At 54.2% G+C, this 20,422-nt stretch overlaps 1 protein-coding gene across 3 annotated transcripts in view; it reads right to left on the minus strand.

Annotated features, from left to right (window-relative positions):
• Positions 1-20,422, minus strand: part of AFAP1 (actin filament associated protein 1) — a 154,728-nt gene that overhangs the window by 102,816 nt on the left and 31,490 nt on the right. Inside the window, exon 1 of one of the 3 annotated variants that reach the window (XM_040488628.1) lies at positions 13,329-13,591. The exons of the other annotated variants lie outside the window; for them this stretch is intronic. The gene's annotated coding sequence lies outside the window, so the exon portion shown is untranslated. Of the gene's footprint in view, positions 1-13,328; positions 13,592-20,422 lie in introns of those variants that run through there. 3 annotated transcript variants of the gene reach the window in all.

Consider the following 20,422-nt stretch of genomic DNA (forward strand, 5'->3'; position numbering starts at 1 on the left):
TGCTCTGTCTCTCTCTGTCTCAAAAATAAATAAACGTTAAATAAAAATAAAAAAATAAAAATAAAAGAACCCGAGGCCTCTCCACACAGAATGAAAGATGAGCCTCTGGCCCACGAGGCAGCCACCAGCTGCCGGCTCAGAGAGCCCAAGGCCCTGCAGATGTCCCCAGTGACTGCCGGGACAGAGGGTTCGTGGGGGAGGGGCAGCTAGGAGGTTCCAGAGTGGGGAAGCTGCTCGCAGACCTCACTCTCCCAGGGCGGTGGGAGAAGGGCAGGCGGAGGGAGAGGGAGGCCCACGCCAGCTGCAAGAGCCCACATTTCCAGGAACGGAGACAAGGGATGTTTCCTCCTAAGCTCCACCTTTTTCGCTTCCAGCTAGATGGTCGGAGCCCTGCAGCCACACTTACCTGAGTCATCTGAGACGCGGCTTTGGACGACCCGCGGACATTGGGAGGCAGGGCCCCAGGACACCGAGGACAGTGCCCTCAGACTCCAGACGTGCCCACAGGGAGAAGCCGGCTCACCTCCCACAAACTCGAAGCGGTCCTCCCCGAATTCAAGCTCTTCCCTGCACCGCTTCTGCAGCTCTACGGTGACCACGCATTTCAGATGGCTCCCCTGGCCCCGCCAGCTGTGCCCGAACCGCAGTCCTCGGTCAAAAGCGGGAAGGGAGGAGAGGGCACGTGTGAGGACGGGGAATGGACGGCAGGGGCAGGGGGCAGGATCAAAGTGCACACCAGAAAAAGACCAAATAGAATTCTCGCAACCAGGGGGAGCTTTAGTCAAATGCTGGCTGCCATCCACGGCTCGTATTATACAGGAGAGACTGAGGCACGAGAGAGCAAGGCAGTGTGCCCAGTGACGCCCCAGGGGGGAGGGGGGGCAGTAACTTCTGCCTCGTATTGTTTCGTTAGTCTAGAACTTTCTACGCCACTCTGCATTAGCGGGCCGGACAGCCCCCTCTCTGTCAGGAAAATAACAGTCCGTGACGACTCTCGTGTCTGTAAAGACACAGAGCTGCCTTCACAGCTCTCACGTTGCAGAATTATATTTTAATATTAAAAAACCAGAGATAAAAGTATTTTTAAAATGCTTCCTCCCTGTCCTCCAGACTGGAACTCTCACTCTGCCATGGGAATACAGCGGGGGGGGGGGGGTCCTGTGGAAATGCAGATTCTGATTCCGCAGGTAAGGGGGCCCCGCGGGGCTGCATTCTTAAGGAGCTCCCAGGTGACGCAATCCTGCTGGGTCGGGTCCCGCCGGTCCCAAACCCGGCCCTCACTGAGTCTGTAGACCCAGTGGACCGACCAACCGGCCGGCCAGCAGCAGGGCTCCTGGAAGAAATCGGGACAGCGTTCCTGCCGTGAAGCCTCCTCCCACCCACAAGCGGGGCGGGACGCTCACCACAAACTGGATTCAAACCTCCAGCAAAGTCATCAGGAGAGGGGACGGTTAGCCCAGGAACGAAGCCCCCAAAGACACGTTTGGCCTCTGGCTAAGCTCCGAACGGCCAGGTCCAACCAGACTGAAAAGACTTGGTAGCACGGCTCGACCTGCAGCCTCCCGCCTCTCAGTGGGGACAAACCCGCCGTGGCCCCGATCTGGCCCGAAGCCTCTGTTTGCACACAGTTTGGTTGGCACCCAGCCACGCCCACTCACCCCTGGTCCACGGGGGCGGCTACTGGAGCCTAAAGCCTAAAATCTTCGCCACGTGGGAAGGGGGTTCAGGGAAACGAGGTCCAGAAAAGTGAGCCTGAAAGCCAAGGGCCGGCATACGATCCCAACACTGCAGAGGCGGTCGCGACAGGGCAAGGGTTTGGTTCGGATTTGGTTTTGTTTTAATGTTTATTTATTTTTAAGAGAAAGAGAGAGAAAGAGTGCACCCAGGGGAGGGGCAGAGAGAGGAGACAGACTCTGAAGGAGGCTCCGGGCTCCGAGCTGTCAGCAGAGCCTGACGCGGGGCTCGAACTCATGAGCTGTGAGATCGTGACCTGAGCTGAAGTCAGAAGCTCAACCGACGGAGCCCCCCGGGCGCCCCCAGGGCAAGGACTTGTGAGGCAAGTCTGCTAAGAGCTGAAACACAATCGGAAATGGAAGACCGAATCCGCTTCTGAGGCTCACGTCTTCCTGCTGCGAGTGTGGAGCCGGCCTCACAGGGACACCGGCTGAACGTGACGTGCACCCGAGTCACCTGCCCCCACAACTGCTCTTGCCCCGCACGGAAACCTGACTCACAGTGAGGGAGCAGCCCAGCAGCGGAGAAGCTGGCGTTAGGGCTTCTGGTGAATTTGGTCCTATCGTCTGGTCATTGCAAAGGGCCAAGGCCGCGGGCTCTACCTCCACCCGGGTCCCTCTGTGCTCCTCTGGGGCTCCTGACAGCAGGAACAGAACCGAGGCTCAGACCGCATGGGGAGCGGGGGGCCGACGGGTCTGTCTGCGGGGGAAAGCAGACTGAAAGGCCATCTGTCGCCCTGCCCCTACCCCCTGGCAGATGGGGCCCCCACCGCGCCCGTGTGGATGGGGAGGGCCGGTGGGCACCAAAGGCTGGGTAACATATGTCTGTGTGTCAATGGAAGTCAATTAAAGGAGACGGTTGGCCTCACAATAGCTTCTCAGGGTCTGGAGCTGCCAGCTCCCAGGACAAATGAGATTCGGGTTCTGACAAAATGCAATGACGAAATTGTGGTCACACACAGAACCAGCAGACTCCGGAGTTGAAGCCACTGGCTTGAAATTCCACTCCCCCACCTCCTAGCTGTGGCCTCAAGGACACGGCGACATCACCGCTCCTCCCTCTGCAGAATGGGAAGGAAGGACGGGGCCTCGCCACCAGGGCTCTGCTGAGATGTGCCTGGTGAAACATTTAGCACCGGATAAGCCGTGAGCAAGCCGTGACCGCTTCCATCACCATCATCAGTATAATTATCTGTTAAAGAGCATTTTGTAAAGTTTAATCTCTGCTTTAAAGAGCAGGTACAAGGATTAAACGAGACGATAGCAACTTGCCTACAATGGAGCAGCGGCTACGCAGTCCGGCCTCAGTAAACCGTAGTCTGCCCGGAGAACCAAGCCTCACCTCCCCTGTAGATGTCACGAGAGCCCCCCCCAACCTAGTGAGAACCCCTCTTCCAAACACGTCATAATGCTGCTTTAAATGATGGTAGAATCTGCGGAGACATTATTTCACAGAAGAGGAAAGGACTTCCTGGAAGGGTAAGTCGCTCGAAGACACAAGGCTCGCAAGTGACAGAGTAACCACAGCAACCTCATAAAAGTACCAGCAACTTCAGGAACCCCCAGCTCAGTAATCCTGGCTTCAGTAAAGCAGAAAACTATGCGGTCACGTTACCATTTCCGCGTGAAAGTGTGTGTCCCTCTTCGAAGTAGTTCTTTTCAAAGTCGATGCAAAGGGCCCTATTCCTGCAGGAAAACATGTCCCTCAGTGTCCAAAATACAGCATAAGCCACAATTCAGAGATTTCTAACACACATTTAGTTTTCCGGGTATAGGATGTTAACCCGCCCCCCAGGATGAGGATCCAGAGGATACAGAATGAACTAAGTCCTGCTCACGCCATAGCGACAAACCATCTAGAGTAAACCTTACTTAATCCACCAGCTCCCTCCAAAGAGGGGTCTACACCGCCCCCAACTTCCTTCCTCCCCACTGTGCTGGGCTCCCACGTCCCGCCGCCCCCCCCTCCCAGACCGGCTCCCATGGAGTCACAGTGACATCTGTCCTCACTTCATCGACGGGACGGCATCTGACCACGCCCCCATCGCCCACCCTCTGGACACGGTTTCTCCTGTGTTTCCCGAGATACCTCTTCCTTCCCTTCGGCTGACAGGCCTCCTCCGCTACTGCCATGCATCTTCCTGGACCCGGGGCTTGTTCCCTCATCATAACACTCATCCGGGTGATTTCCTCCGACTCCATGAATCTAACTACCATTGGTCATGGCCCCTAAATTCCCGTCTTGAGCTGAGACCCCGTCCACACTTCCAGCTGCCCTCTGTGGGGAAACAGAGCTGAATCCAGCCTTCCTGAGGAATGCCGGAGAGATGGGATCGATGCAGGAGACACTCGGGCGCAGGGGACAGGGTGGTGACAAACAGCTGTGAAAGCGAAGGCCAGGGGACACGGACGGCGCATTAGGAGAACCGGGACATGAGAGGGAGCTCAGTGTACCTGCCGATGTGAGGCAGCTGCTGTCCACAGTGGTGGACACCGTGTGACACGGGCAGGCCCCGTCCCGCAGGAGTGAGCGGGAGACGCTCTACACCTTTGTGGCCTCTTTGCTTGTGAATCAAATCAGCTAATCCTATGTGAATTGCTCATGTTCTTTGCGGTGTGCTTTCTGCTCCTCCCCACCTCTCCCCCTGCCCCCCGCACTCCAGGGCCTCGGGCTTGGACCTCAGTCTTAGCCATGCCACCAGCCACCGACCCCCTGGCCCGAGGGCTCCTGCTGGCCCTTCCCCATCTTGGTAATGGCGTCGCCGGCCCGCCAGTCACTCAGGCCAAAACCCGCGAAGCCTCTCACCCAACCGGTCAGCACATCTTACGGGGTCTCCTTTGAAAACACAGCAGACTACCCACTTCTCGCCTCCCTTGTCATTCTCCACCAGGCCCAACCTCTGCGTTCGCCAGCCCAGGTTGCTGAGAGAGCTCCCAACCCACCTCCTCTCCACTTCTTCACCTCGCCCCTGCAACCTAGCCTCACTAGAAACAGTTGGGAACGAATGAACGAACGAACGAACGAATGAACGAATGATTATACACACACACACAAACAAGACAAAGAAAGAGAGGGAGGGCGGAAGCACAAATCTAAGATGTCTGGGGAATCTGCTGAAGAGCATACAGGAATTCTTTGTGTGATTTTTGCAACTTTTCCCTAAGTCTGAGTTGTTTCAAATGAAAGAGTGAAAAACAAAACAAACGAAACTCACTCCCTCCTTCTGAGTCCATCCTGTCTCCCTGCAGCCCCCAACTGGGGGGACCGCTCCGCTCAGCCCCGCTGGTTTTCAGAAAACGGTAAAGAGCCCTTGTCTTTCTTTGGTCTGACCGAGCTTGGCAAGGGGGGTGTAAAAATAGCAGACGCAGGACCCACAGACCGTCCTGCGACAGCTCTCTGTTTAACGGGAAGGACAGATACACAAGCAGAGAATTTCAGAATGACGTGACGCGTGCTTTGGCGGGGACGCAGGGCTACAGGGACGCGCAGCTCGGCGAGGCGGCCCAGAACCTCAGTCCTGTGTCTTGCAGGCACCCCGTGACCACACTTTCAAGGCTCTGTGCACAGGTGTGTGCCCAGGCCATCCACTCCCTCAGGGCCAGTCCCAGGGGCAGCAGGAATACGGGCCCAGCTCAATAAACCGTGGACGAGTGAGCGAGCGGGTCAAGAACAGCTCGTCCAGCAATACTCGGTAACACAACAAGACGGTGTGCAAACCACGCTTTTCTGGTTGGAAGCAAGGCTCGGTTCACAAACCGTCTCTCCCCAGAAGGGCAGACGTCAAGGCGTTCTTTACCACCATGCACGCCGAAGGCTCCCTGTGCAGGACAAAGTCCCATCGTTATCCAACAGCGTGCACGGCCGATAAGCCTCAGCCTCTCTCCCATCCCTGGGGCCTGATAAAACGAGCTCTGGAAAACCCTGATCATTGTGAGGGTGGCTCCCAGCCCCAAGAGCCTCCAACACCAGAAGCCGAGGCCAGCAGGCCGACTGGGGACAACAGATAACTGGGAGGTAAGAACAAGAGGGCCAGTGGGCTGGGAAAGTGCTGGAAGCAGGTAAGGCAAATAGAGACCTGACAGTGGCCACCCAGGGCCCAGGGAGTTAAGAAGGAAGTTGTGTGTGTGCATGTGGGGTGGTGGGGTCGGTGTGGGGGTTGTGGGGGTGAGTGTGGGGTGTGTGTACGTGTGAGCGTGGGTATGAGTGTGGACTGTGTGTGCGTGGGTGTGGGGTGTGTGCATGTGAGGGGGTGTGAACGTGGGGGCGAGTGGGGGGCTGTGCGTGGAGGGGACATCGTCCGGAGTCTGACTGGCAGGTGGAACAGTGATGGGTGAACAACTGGGCTGAGAGCACCTGGCTGGGTCTCGCTCGCTCGCGGTCCACACCGATCCAAGTGCACGTACCCCCTCAAGTGTGAGCCACAGCAAACGCCTCCGGCGGCGCTGCCAGGAGAACGTCTCATTCACGTACGTGGCCAGGAACAACACCGCCACTATCACATTAACACCGAAAAAATCCTGACTGCCTACAGCCCGCAAGAATGACACCCTTGGCGACTCTGGTTATCACAGAATCCTCCAGAAATCTGTAACGCTGCAAGGAGAGGCCGTAAAGCACACACCACACACCAGAGCGCCTCCCATGCTGCCCGTGCATAAACGTCTCCACCGCAGGGGAGCCCGGGGGGCTCAGGCGGTTAAGCGTCCGACTTCCACTCAGGTCATGATCTCACGGTTCGTGGGTTCAAGCCCGCGTCGGGCTCTGTGCTGACAGCTCGAAGCCTGGAGCTGCTTCGGATTCTGTGTCTCCCTCTCTCTCTGGCCCACCCTGCTCACGCTCTGTCTCTGTCTCTTTCAAAAATGAATAAACATTCAAAAAATTTAAAAAATAAAACATAAAAATAAATTTCTCCAGTGCAGTGTATTTAGCAAACTGTCCTTCTAGTATCTCTGTGCCAATGGCCACTCTTCCAGCATTAGCTGCAAACTTAACGCAGAGACGCCCCCCACGAGGTCCAGCCAAACAAGCTGGAGAATGCACTGGCAGCAGGCAGACCACCGCCCCCGTCCCCGCCTGCCCTGCTCCCCCTACGCAGGCTCTGACCAGAGTAGCCTTGACAAGTAAACCCCCATGAACGTGGCACCCAGAGTGTGATTCTGAAAGCCTATCGTACAGCCCACAAGAAACGGTAAGCGGGACCTTGAAGACCACGAAATGCATCCACGTTGCCGTGCGTGGACTCGGGAGTCTGGTCACACAGCCACGACGCGGTTAACTCGGCGAAACTCAACAATGAATGACGGATTAAATATGTGCAGGATGCAGAGGAAACAGGACTTCCAGGCTCGAGAAGCAGGTCCAAAGGCGGCCTGGCTGCGAGGCTGCAGTGAAACGGTGGCACGGCCTGCTCCAGGACCCCGGTGGCAGGACTCACCTCCCCGAGGAGCACCACAGCGTCTTCCACAGGGCTGAACGCAGCTGCAGGCCTGCCGCACGAGGAGGGACATGACCGTGGCACTTGAAACGTGACTGCAAGGCCAGATTCCAAGTCACACGTGGGATGTGGGCGCGTGTCCACCTGCACCCGGCAGGGACACGGAGGAAGTGCCCAGTCACTAGATGCCAGTGCGCCTGTTACCCCTCCACTCCCTTCCTCCGCTGTCATTCCACGTCAAGTCCCTGACTTCCCTCTGACACCACAGTTCAGGAATCACATATTTTCCCACGACTTTCCCCCATGATTAAAATGCCCAGAGCATCCTGACGAAGCAATCTCTCCTGCCGCCGTTGTGGCCTCCAGTTTTATAGAACGACGTGCATTCGGTGCCACTCGGTGACCAGACCGCAGCAGCTGGCAAGGCTGGCCCCCGCAGGACGGCAGGCGGGCAGTGGGGCCACTTTTCAGGCCACAGTCCTATGCAGCTCAGGGAAGCCGTGGCCAGACCGCCCCCTTTGAGGAGAGCCCAGAGGAGCGGAACAGGTAGGGAAGGTAAGCAGGAGAGCAGGTGCACAGCCTGTGGTGAGAAAGGCAGGGAGCACGCTGGCCCGGAGAGCACCTGTGGATTTTTACACAAGGTGGTGGGGGTGCTGGGCCAATTCTGCTGCTGCCTTTTAAACACTGCTGTAAAATCCGCACTTGCACAAAATTAAGGGATATCGTTTTAATAAGTGTTCCTCTCGGTGCTCGGCGTCACTCCTGGGTAATCATTCAGAAACTCCAGCTTACGTTCTAAGGCTCACATCCTCGTGCAAAGTGCCAGGGACCATGCAGCGGAGTACGTACACCTCTTTGCGCATCGATCAATAATATGCTCAATTACCCATTAAAGAAGACCTTAATTAGCTTACATACACTTGAAATGCGGATTTGAAATACATACAGAAGACAGCCATCTGACAGCTTTGCCTCAGAATTTTGGATGGCATAAATAACCCGTCGTGATTCCAAAACAATCAGCAACCTATCTTCACTGACTGCAGGAGAGCAACCCTTCTGGACCCAGCGTGAAAAAGAGCCCAGCTGGCGAGGCGACAGATCACGATCAGTTCTCTGTGAGCTCAGCCAGCCTCCGGGTCCAACATAATGCGCGGAAGTAAAGAGCTGTCAATGACCAAACATCTAAATACATAGCCCGCCTCGCCATCTGCTTCTCCTGCCATTTGAATTTAAAATTAATAAGGCCACCATTAGAGGGCAGATTTGGTGTTTGCACCTGCTGTTCTGAAATTATGCGTAATGACTGGCCACACAATGGTTCAAGCTGTACCTTACACAGGAGTCCAAAGTGCTTAAATTCTAGGCTGAGAATAAAATAAAAATGGCAATTGTCTATCTGACATTTCCCCTTTTTCTCAAGTCGCTGTTCCCCAAACGCCTTCTTTTGTACTGTTTTATAAAACTTAGGAGAAAAGATAAGGTATTGGGGAATTTAAAGGCATGGTAAAAAAAAAAAAATCACTACTTTCTCTAGGTACAAGACTTGTGAACATGATTCTAGGTTGCTGGGTTTTTTTCTCTGCCCCTGTGACATCGGGGTACGTTTCTCCCCCATTACTGCATATTCAGAGTCAGGGAGGATGGTCTGAGCTACAAGGCGGGCGGTGAGGTGAGCAGTTGAAAGGCTCCGGCCCCTGTGCAACCAGGCGACGCTGGCCTAGCCACTTTCTGGTGCCTCACGCCACATTTTCCACCTGCACCGGGATGAAAGGGCTGTGGTGCCGAGCCCCAGCAACGCTGCACACGCACACACGTGGCAGCTGTGACCGTCAGCTCATTTCCCGAAGACGTGGTCTACACGTTTCCGCTCACGCACCCCGCCCTCCTGCAGCGTCAGTATGTGGGCTGACGACACATCCCGCAGCCACCCGTGCGGCCCCAGCAGCTCACGGCCTCCACGCCCTCTTCTCGCCGCTTCTAAAAGCCTGTTTCAGGACACAGCACAAGAGCAGCCGTTTCGGCCAGCACGTTCACGCAACAGACACTCGTCGTCGGTGCACCAGGACGGCCGACAGAGCAGCGGCCTTGAGACAATAACCCAGGTCTTCGAGCCCACGTTTTTGTAGGTGCGAACAGACAAAGGGAGGGATCAAAGCCGGAGAGGACAAGGCAACCGGAAAGAGGAGAAAAGGGTCTCCGCCCCACCCGCACAGATGCTGACGTTATGACAGGTCAACAGGGAATAGGACAGACTGACAAAAGCCTTTGTAAAGTGACACGGTGCTCCCTCGATTCCTCTCTTAATGGAAACGGGGCGCGGGGGGGCATAAAACTGTTTTAAGACAGTTACGGTTTCGGATTTCAGATGTCTGACCATCAAACTCACGCATTTCAAGGAAAACCCGTAAGCCATATGGCCGACGGCGGAACGCCTTTTTTTAAGAGAAGCTCTGAAATACGGGCCGATGTGTCTGTTTATGGGACTGCGTTGAGCCCGTGCTCAAGCAAACCGTGCCAACGGAACCGTCTGCGTTTTGCTGGATCTGCCAGCTTGCCACACACGGCCTTCCACGCCTTTTCTGACTGTTTATAAAGAGCGCAAACACCCAGACTCACAAATCGAGGCAAGCTGGCCCTTCCACGGCTGCCGCCGTGATCCGGCAAACGGCAAGGGGCCAAATCGACACGCCGCACAGCACACGGGGGCTGCTGGGTGGGTGGATCCGGACCGGCTGGTTCTCCTTTAAGGTGGAAAGGAACAGGGGAGGAACCTTCTCTCCGCACAGGGCAGGCGGCGCTGTGTTCTCTGGAAACTTCTGCTTCCCTTGTCCACCTGCTCCTCCTCGTAATGCCACGGCTGGCGTGTTTGCTGCATGTCCTGGGGCCCTCCCAGCAGCCCCACCACGGGGACCCCAGCCACACGAACGAGCCTCCGCTCCTATCACACACGGGGTCACACGCGAGGAGAGAGCCCTGTCCACGGCCAGAGTCTCCTGATACCCAAAGCAATTCTTTTCCATCACATTTCTACATGGGGCTGAATTCAGACCCTTTCTACTACCACCACAGCCCAGAGACAATGATACGGCGGAAGCCACGATGACCCATTCACGTTCTCCTTCTTCTGGAATGTTGAATGTATTTTTTTTAATTTTTATGATGTGTATTCATTTTTGAGAGAGAGAGACAGAGGGCAAGTGGGGTAGGAACAGAGAGAATGGAGACACAGAATCCGAAGCAGCTCCAGGCTCAGAGCTGTCAGCACAGAGCCCGACGCGGGGCTCGAACTCGTGAATTATGAGATCTTGACCTGAGCCAAAGTCGGACGCTTAACCGACTGAGCCACCCAGGTGCCCCTCGAATGTTGAAGTAATTTATTACGCACTCAGGAGGTGCCAGGCTTTGAGTTTTATCTCACTGAACTCTTATTACAACCCTATAAAATCAGTACCATTTCATTCCCCAACTTGCAGATGAGGAAACTGAAGCACAGAAAGATTAAATAATTTGTCCGTGGTCACAGATCATTTCGTGCTTTTTTCCCCAATTTTCAAAAGGGCATACTGCTTTCATTACAAATGTTAAAATTTAAATGTAACTAAGACTCATGAAATAATCACATAGCAAATATTCGGATTCGGATCCATACAAAACAGTGAAATTCTCCCTCCACTATAATCTCCAATCCGAACCCCTTCCTCCGAGACAGCCGGTGCTGACCACGTTACACATCCCCCCAGAGCCGCCTCCATGGGTGTAGAAAGAAGCACGCTGCACACACACGAGTGAGAGACCATCCATCACTGCTGTATCGCCCGAGGGGCTTGGGGGGCTTTAGCGACTGCACCCACCACAATCCATGGCACGCCTTCCCTACCACCTCACATAAACGATCCAAGTAAAGACTCGGCTTGTCCCACAAACACAGCTTCGAAACGCACATCCCGGCCACCAGCTCCGCGTCCCCCCAGCACTGTGTGCCCACACGTGGTCAGCTGCTGGTAGACACAAACGTGATATTTGATTCCTCTTCGAGCAGAGACGTGCTGCAGGGAGCGTGGTCCAGCTCTCTGGGGTTGGCCCCACCCTTCCCCCCCCCCCGGCAGCCTGAACCCCAAAAGGGGGGAAGAGGCCTGACGACGTCAGTCCGAAAGGGGACGCTCAGTCGGGCAGTCCCTGCTCCCGAAGACCACACAGGCCGGCCGGGGCTCCGAACACCCGCATCGCAGTCTGCTGCCTCCTCGGCTTCCCCCCTGCCCCTCGCCCTGCTGATCCTGACATCCTTCCCCCACGTCTGCCTCCGCACAGCCACCGCAGCCAGCACGGTCCCCCTCCGTGCCTTCCTGTCCGCACTACCGTCTCGAGTTGCTTTTGTAATCACTGGGGATTAGTTGGCTTGGTAAGGCTTTCACATTCTGAGCCGTAGATTTCATGAGGAATACACACGCCTGCATCCTGGTGGAGACGTGTGTACCGCTACAGCAAGCGATAAATGTACAGAGGGCCCCCTCACTGCCACTCTCCCCCACAGAAACCGCCACCGCTGGGTCTGTCTTCCGCAGGACTCCGCTGGCTCTCTCCCGTGGTGAGTGCCAACCCCAGTGCGTACATCGGGGCTTCGGTTAAGGATGCACCTCATTAACGGGCATCAGAAGTCACGCCTCCCACCGGAAGCCAAGCCCGCTCCTGAAGCACGCACCGCGCCAGAGGCCCCGGCGGATCCAGCGGAGTGGGGATACAGGCTTTTCCCTGGGAGGTCACTACCCCGGCCCAGAATAGTCACAAGATACCTGAGCACGGGACGAGAAACTCTCTAGGCAAAAGACACCAACAGGCAAGTCAGAAAAGAAAATCAATCACTGGAACCTCACAAATAGTCGAAAACGCAAATTAAAAGGATACCGTCTAGTATTCATCCAACTGACAAACTGCTTTCACTGCTAAGACTCAGCACTGGAGAGGAGCTGGTGGGACGGCTACTCTCGAGCGCGGCTGACACCTGGGCCGGTGGAAACCGCCTTCCTCAGGAACCCTTACCGGTGTCTGCCAAGGTCACACACACCCCCGCGCCCTCTCTCACCCCGCCCCAGGAACAACCTTCGCTGGGATGCACCCTGACTACAAACCAGGACTCTCGCTACCCGCAGCAGCACGTGAACTGCAAGACTCCAGCATCCCACGTCACATAGACGCTGAAGGTACGATTTGAGTGCAGATCGTGTTTTGAAAGAACATTTGACGACATATGACAAAATGCTCACTACTCGTGGTTGTGGGGAAAATGAGAGATCTCAAAAAGAAATAAAACCCGTTTTATGAAAAAATATACCATATTGTTATGCTTGGAAACAGACAAGAAACAGGCCTTGGTCAAGGGTCCCCAAGACCACCCCAGGCTCAAGGACGGGCAGCAGGACCCGAGGGGACTCCGCACACAGGCGTACTCGGAGCTAAGACCTGTCAGGGCGAGAAGACACAAAGTACCCTCAGCAAAGGGAAAGGCACCGGGCGCAAAGAATGGCAGGTGCGAGCCTCCAGTCTCCCTCGCAGCAGAGTCACATGGGACACAGGACACACGTGGGAAGTGCCGCCACGAGGAAGCTCACGAGAGACCCAGCGTCAGGGGTTTCGTCGGGGGCTGGGCACAGGGCCCCCCTCTGCCTGGCTCCTACCGGTTCCAGACTCCCGGGAGGAAAGCGGGCGTGTAGACGCGCACCGCGCTGTCTGCGCAAAACCGCTCAAGCACAGTGAGCCGCCCTATCCAGTCCCGGTGGTGGGCGCCGTCCTGACAAGGAAGTCCCAGACGTCAGCTGTTCTGCACAAGGCCGAAACGCCCATAGCGGTGATTTCTGCTTCTGAGAACTATTTTCTTCTGTATCCTCTCGTTTCCAAACACTCCACTATGAACATGTATTTCCTTTACGATCTAGAAGGTGCCTTACACTCTTTTAAAAGCTCTGTTTCGCTTATTTCGCCTACGTATCAATTTTCCGATTACATACAGGGGAATTCTGATATTCACACAGGCCATAAGAAGACACACGCCAGGGCACTGGCATTAGCTAGAGGGAGAGAGCAGAGCAGGGTGGGAGAGGATGCAGAAGAACCACGGTGGGACGGGCGTCCTGGGGGGGGAAGTGCCGGGACGAAAACTCACCTGTGTCCTCAAGCTTTCCAGCTCTACCCCCAATCGAACAAGCCAGATAGTCTGAGTTCACCTCTGGCATGGTTCCGGGCAGGCACTGTTTTGTTTGTAACGCAAAGATCTCTGTTCCAAGCACCCCCAGCAGATAGCAGATAGTGACAGTTCTTGGCAAGACAGTTTCTTATTTTAACGCCACTGAATTTTGAAGATCATGAAATCTTCTTACCTGTGCTTCCTTCTGATGACCCTCACCAAAGAAAGAATTTCAGAAGAATCTGAAAGTTAAAAAAAAAACAAACAAACAAAAAAAAAAACAGGTACGGAGTTGGGGGCGGCGGGGGAGATATGTAACCAGGAACTCAACCCATGACTCGACCAGATGCCATCCACAGGGTGACACTGTCTTGTGTAAAAGGGGAGGGAAAATACTGCCTACCGCACAGCTGTAAGGGTCAGGTGAGAAAACAGAGGTACAAGAGTTTTGTTTAGTGTTAAGATATTAATGTCAGAAACCACTCTGATGTCACAAAATCATTCCACAAGTGCCTCGTATGTGTCGGCTATTACACATATGTGTCCGGCCCAGGGAGTACGGCAGTAAATAAAACAGATGTGGCTCGGCAGAGCTCAGAGGGTGTACTGATCGCTCAAGGAAGAAATCGTGCGGAAGGTGTGGTCATGGCAGGTGCAGCTCCCCAGTGGGGGCTCAGAGAAAAGACTCTGGGACTGAGGCCCGGGCTGCAATCCCAGGACTATCACACGAGAGCCTTGTGACCTCGGGCAAGTTCCTTCCGTTCCCTGTGCCTCAGTTTCCTTAGCTGTAAGATAAGGACCGAAACAGCAGGATTACAATCCTCTTGGGGCTGTAATGAGAATTTAATGAACCAATCAATGTCTGTGACTTTCTCAGAACCATGCCCAGCCACAGAAAATATTTTGAATTGTGGCGATCGCTTTTGTAAAATAATTCATATGAATCTTAGGGCCTTTGAGAAGATGTAAATGAGACTCTAATCTGCACGTGGGTAAGCCAAGCAAGATTCTCCCTGACCAGATACTCCTCTCTCCTCCTCGGCAAGCCTAGTGAATTTTATTCCAGCAGCAATCCCAAGTAACTTTCAGATGCCACATTCTGGCGGTATTAGAACGGTGCCAAGTGCTCAGTGCGTGACTAAGTTAACCATGCTTCCAAAATAATTACATATGTTTCCGTATTACGTTACTGGCTGTTGCAAAAACCCTTCAAAAGAAGCATAAGGGAGAAGGAGGGTCATTCGGTGACCCTGTGTGGCTTGCCCAAATTCCGAGAAGCTGGTCAGCGGGGAGGAACAGACCCCAGCAGAGCCCGTTAACGCCGTAATGTGCACATCCCTGCTCGGCTCCCAAAGCTTCACGGAAATCCCAACACAGACACCTGAGACAGCATTCGAGAACGGCCACGATGCAGACGAGTGTCTTGTCGTCTGGCCTTGAGGATGCTTTGCTGCCCTTCGCTCATGGAGGCAGAAACCGGGCTCTGCTCCTTGAGCCGAAAGCAGAGCGTACGCTTCTCGGCAGGTAACCTCTGGGTTTAAACCAACAGGAGATCCTTGCCCAGCACTCCTGGGACACGTCTCCAACAGGAAGGGTGACTTTCATAGAAAAAGCTGTTCCATTTGGGAGAAAGGTCTACTGAAGCCACAGAAGGATAACATGGTCACACTACAATTAACTTCACCTGTCACACAGCGAAACCCCAAAGGCTTCTGGGCACACAGCTGCCCTCTGGGCCGAAACTAAACTCCCACTAAGAAACAGGTCACTTGCATATTGAAGTCTTTCCAGCTAATAATAAAATAATAAAACAACAACAAAAAAAAAAAAAAAAAGAAAGAAACAGGTCAACCTTCTAAAACATTCTTTTGTGAACATCTTAGGTAAAAATTCCTTTGGCTTTGTCATTTGCCAGATGTCACACCTCTGCTGGCCTTACTCGAATTTAGGCACTTGAATCTGACCATGCCCCAGACACCCACCCAGCTGCCCGGTGACAGCACAGAGGGACGCGGTGTGGCCACACCCTTGAGGAGCTCGCGCTGGGGGAGGGAAGGCTACACAATCACAGTTTTAAAGCAGCGTGCTGATTGCTTAGCTTCGGCTCTAAGTAACTTGAATTTAAAAAAAAAAAAAAGAACCCAGTGCACCCAGAACACCCCTTATTCTATAAGAAGTGATCAGAGGTGCACAAGAGGTCAAGCTGAAAGTGTGGGGGCAGGCACAGGGGAGGCGCCTGTAGTCAAGGGCTCGTCCAGAGGACTTAGCACACACACACCACGTGCCGGCGAGGAAGGCCCCCAAGCACAGGGACGACCCGGGAGCTTCAGGAACATCCAGGCATCCGGGGGAAGGAACAGAGAACGGGAAACCAAAAGCCTCCAAACGGAACAGAAACACCCAAGAACTCCCCAAATGGGCAAGGGGTTTTTAGGAGACTACGTAGCCCAGAGCCCTGGTAGCACAGCAAGGAAGGCACAGGGCCACCAGGGCCCCTAGCTCGGTCCATGACCTTGGTTAAGACTCTTCTTTATTTATTTTATTTTTTTAATTGAGGTGCTACTGACATATTACATTATGTTAGTTTCAGGGGTACAACGTAATGATCTGATATTTGTATGTGTCACGACCAACCGCCACAGTAGATCTAGTTAACGTCTCTTACCGCACACAGTTAACAAAATTTCCTTTTCTCGGGATGAGAACTTTCAAGATCTACTCTCTTAGCAGCTTTCAAATATGCAAAACAGTATTGTTAACTAAGGTCACCATGCCGTGCAGGACAGTCCTTGGTTAAGTCTCTGATCTTCTGGGAGCACCAATAAAACCACTGGAAAAACAAGAGATGTAAAAACTGACCTGCCTTTTTCACAGAACTGCAGAGAGGATGAAATGAGACAATGGATTGTAAACTTGTTTGTGAACCGTGAAGTGAAACACAAATGTAAGAAGCCATTATCACCATTAACAACAACCGTGTAAAACTGAGCTTTGCCAGGCTCCTGGGTGGCTCAGTCGGTTGAGCAACTGACTTCGGCTCAGCTCACGATCTCTCAGTTGGGGAGTTCGGGACCCACGTCGGGCTTGCTGCTGTCAGCCCGTCAGCACAGAGCCCGCTTCGGATCCTCTGTCCCCCTGTCTCTGCACCGCCCCTGCTTGCACTCTCCCAAAAGTAAATAAATACAAAAAATCCCCTGAGTTTTGCAACACACGTTCCTCCCACATTCTCCCAACCCTGGAGTATAGGCAGTGTCGTTGGGCAACCTCAGCGTCCGGGGCTGGAGGGCCTCAGACAGCTCAGGACCTGTGTTGTGTCACTCCGCTGAGGGATGACAAAGCTCTCTGACTGAGAGAGCCCAACTGACGCTGCAAGACCACATTTTATCTTTCCCGGATGGGCCTGAAGTCATCCAAACTCGCAGCACGGCTAAGCAACCAAGGCGCTGTCTACGGCGCGACTCAGGAGCCGGCATCTATACATTTCCACGGCAGAGCGCCAAGGGCACTCAAGGGTCGTGTGACGATACGAGATGTTCGCGGCCTAAACCACAGAAACCATCTGACGTCAGAGTCCCTGAGAAACGAATTCACGGAAGAGCCAGAGAACCCCGCTGCCAGCACACTCACTGTCACCCGTGGCACCTTGTCCTCTGCCTCTCTCCAGCTGACTCCAGTGGCGCTCTGACCTTTCCGAAGCTTGTACTCACACCACGGAAAGTTAACACGCCTGCGTGCCCCCCTCAGCTGGGCGCCAGATGGGCAACCAACACCTCTCCCGGGGCTTTCCCCCCAAATCAGGCTGCGAGGTCCCAGTGAATGTAGGTAAACAACTCCCCGGCTGCCATACTCCTTCTCCACTCCCAAGGAAGACGGCTGGAGACGATGAGTCTGGGGTCAGAACTAAAAGAGGCACGCATCAAACGGCCCAACCCTCCTGCTACAGCACAGCAAGCTGCCTGCAGGACAGCCTGGCCTAGTGACAGAGCCGAAGCCAGAGCCCCCTGGCCCGGCCCCGCTCCAGAGCCCCTGCAGCAGCACTGCTCTGCCTTTCTCTTTTCCTGAGGGAGAAAGGTAAAGCAAGGGCCACGCGAAAGCCACTTCATCCACACGAAGGCCACTCAAGAGTTTATTTAGCACCTTTCATGTATTTATGTATTTATTTATTCATTCATTCAAAGACAGGCACTTCCCATCAACTGTACGAGCACGAACGTGTAATTTCAGCTGCATTTTGACTTGCTTGCTGCCTGTGTTCATGAAGCACAAACCCGCCCTGTGGTCCACAGCACGCCCTTCATCGTAATACTTACCGTATATATAGCACAGCCACGCGTCCACCTGCCTCCCTAGACCGCACGTCCGCGAGGGCAGGCATCAGCTGTTATCACCTTTCTATCCCCAATGCCCAGCCTATGCAACACTCGGTAATAATGAACTCAGCTACTCAAACATTTTAAACCCGCATTAACAAAATCGATTCACTACGCTTTGTTGATGAGGTTTCATACCACACGCCTTAAATCTGATCGTGCGGATTTATCCTGTGTTCTCCTAGATTTCATTTGCTAAGTATTTCGTGAGCACCTACTATGTGCTAGACACGGCCAAGTGCAGATGACCTGGCAGTGACAGGAGCCAGAGTCCCTGTTCCTGTGGAGCTTGGAGTCTAATGGGGAACAGATGAAAACAAGATCAGGTTTGGTGAGAAAGTAGAGAAAAACCAGCCCTGGCCGCCGAGGGATGCACCTAACTAGGCAGTCCGCGGATAACACATGCGTCCCACAGGGCGTGACCACGTCCCTTGGGCCGCTGATGAGGTGCTGTATGGGGATTTCCGTGCCAGAAGTCACCGCAGAGCAGTGTGCAGGAGAAGAAACCAAAGAAAGAGGTAAAGCTCCAGGATTGCTCATGAATACAGATTAAAACCAGCATTTAGGGGCAATGTTCCAATTAGGAACTCCCGTGGCTACACTCATTTGAAATTCAAGGTACTCTAGAGGCCGGCATTTAGGTGGTCAATTAACCCTACCAGTTAGAACTGCAAGAGCTAAGGATGAATTGTCTTTGACAAATTTATCAGCTCTGAATATTTCCATTACAAGATCATGGAAATTACTGAGCACTTACCATGTGCTAGGAAGATGTACCAAGCTATACGCTTTTCAGACATGTTTGTATTGATTTGTCTTTTTTAATGTTTGCTTATTTTTGAGAGAGAGAGTGACAGAGCACAAGTGGGGGAGGGGCAGAGAGAGAGGGAGACACAGAATCGGAAGCAGGCTCCAGGCTCCGAGCTGTCGGCACAGAGCCCAACGCGGGACTCGAACTCACGGACCTTGAGATCATGACCTGAGCTGAAGTCAGATGCTCAACCGACTGAGCCACCCAGGTGTCCCAAGACATGTTTGCATTTAAACATCAGAACAATCCTGTGAGATGATAAGGGCTCCTGTCATCCCATTTCATAGATGAAGAAAGTGAGATCTACACAAGTTTTAAATCTTGCCCCAAATTACACAGTTAGCAAAACCCAGGCAGCCTGCCTCCTCGGCCCCCGCATGAATGGCGGTGTTTGTAAGCTGTGTGGCACGGAGCGGGAACAGACGAGGACAATCAGTAGCACAGAGCACTTCACACTCGAGATCATTTTGTGCCAATCAAACCAGTAGTCTGGTGTAATTCTGTGAAGGAAAGTGGGGTGGGTAGACCCCGGAATAAACGGAATCACTGGCAGATGTTCACAGAACGTGGCATCTATTTGCACAATATTCTCTAATCGGCCCACAGCACCCAAAGCCAGTCTGAGCTGGGGAAAGCAGGGGGCACTCGTGCCACCTGGAACGCCCACTCAACCTTGACACTGGTTCTCAACCTTCACTGTCCATCGGGATTACCGGGGGGAGCTTTCCAGACCTACAGCCGCCCAGGCTCCATGCCTGAAGAGCCTATTTCAGCCTGTGTGCAGGGAGCACACAGCTCTTCCCAGAGCCCCGGCCCCGGACGCAGCCAGGGTGGGGAACCACTGCCCCAGATTCTCGCGTGCTTCGGCTCAGCTCCCCAAACACTCGCTGGAACTCTTAAGTCTGAGGGACCCAGGCTGAGTAAGAGTGCTCACCACCCACCCCAGCCCCCAAAAAAGGGTCCACAGTTTTCTCTGCCTTTAGGATAAAGACTCTAATGTCAGAGATGTATTCCAGTCCAAACCAAATAAACTGCCAGTGGAAAAAATGCTCTTGTGTAAGTTTACATACAAACAACTTCCTTTAGCCTCCCTGTCAGTAGCCAGGGGACTCACTCTGGGCCACGAGAGGCTGCAGAAATGAGAACCTCAGGGCGTGGCCGGCTGTCACGCTCCACGAGCGCCCTCCCCCAGAAAGAGTGCCCGGCTGCCCTGCGGGTTCACCACTGGATCAAGAGTGGAAACAAGAGAGGCAGAGCTCAGCCGGGGGGCAGGGGGCCGGGGACTCCTGTCCTGGTACCACTGCCGAACAACGAGCAGTGTCCCGGCAGGTAAGTCTCTTCTCCCCGGTCACGGTCAGGCCAGCAGCTGATGAGAGGGTAAAGCATCAATGCGGGACTTAGTTCAGGCTCCAGGGTCTAAAAAAAAGGGCTTTCTGCCGTCCACCAGTGAAGTACCCGAGGCACCTTTTCCCTCTCCCGAGGATCAAAAGTGCAAGCAGAGAACGCAGCAATCAGCTGGCCAGGTGGCCAGGGCGCACACACGACAGCCAAGGGGACACCATCAGAAAGAAGGGGTACCGCCAGCGATCGCTCATCCGTTCCGCAGGCACCCGGGGCACCTTCTTCGCTGCACACCCCACCGACTCCCAGCTGCCGTTTCCCGCGAGCCCCCTCGGCTCTAACCATCACCGACCCCTTGGCTGTCGGTCGCCACGCCACAGACGAGGCCAACACTATCACAGGCAGGCTAGGAACCTTCCCCCTGGGCGATGGCTCCCTTTCCTCCTCTGGCTGCTTCCCGCCCTCGGCTGGCCCAGCGGTCCCCAGACAGCTATCCAGTGGTCCCCAGATAGCTATCCAGTGTCGCGGGCCGTTCTGAGGCCAGGAGGGCC

The sequence above is a fragment of the Herpailurus yagouaroundi genome, unplaced genomic scaffold (assembly GCF_014898765.1).
Source record: "Herpailurus yagouaroundi ecotype Mexico unplaced genomic scaffold, PumYag 28, whole genome shotgun sequence".
NCBI lineage: Eukaryota > Metazoa > Chordata > Mammalia > Carnivora > Felidae > Herpailurus > Herpailurus yagouaroundi.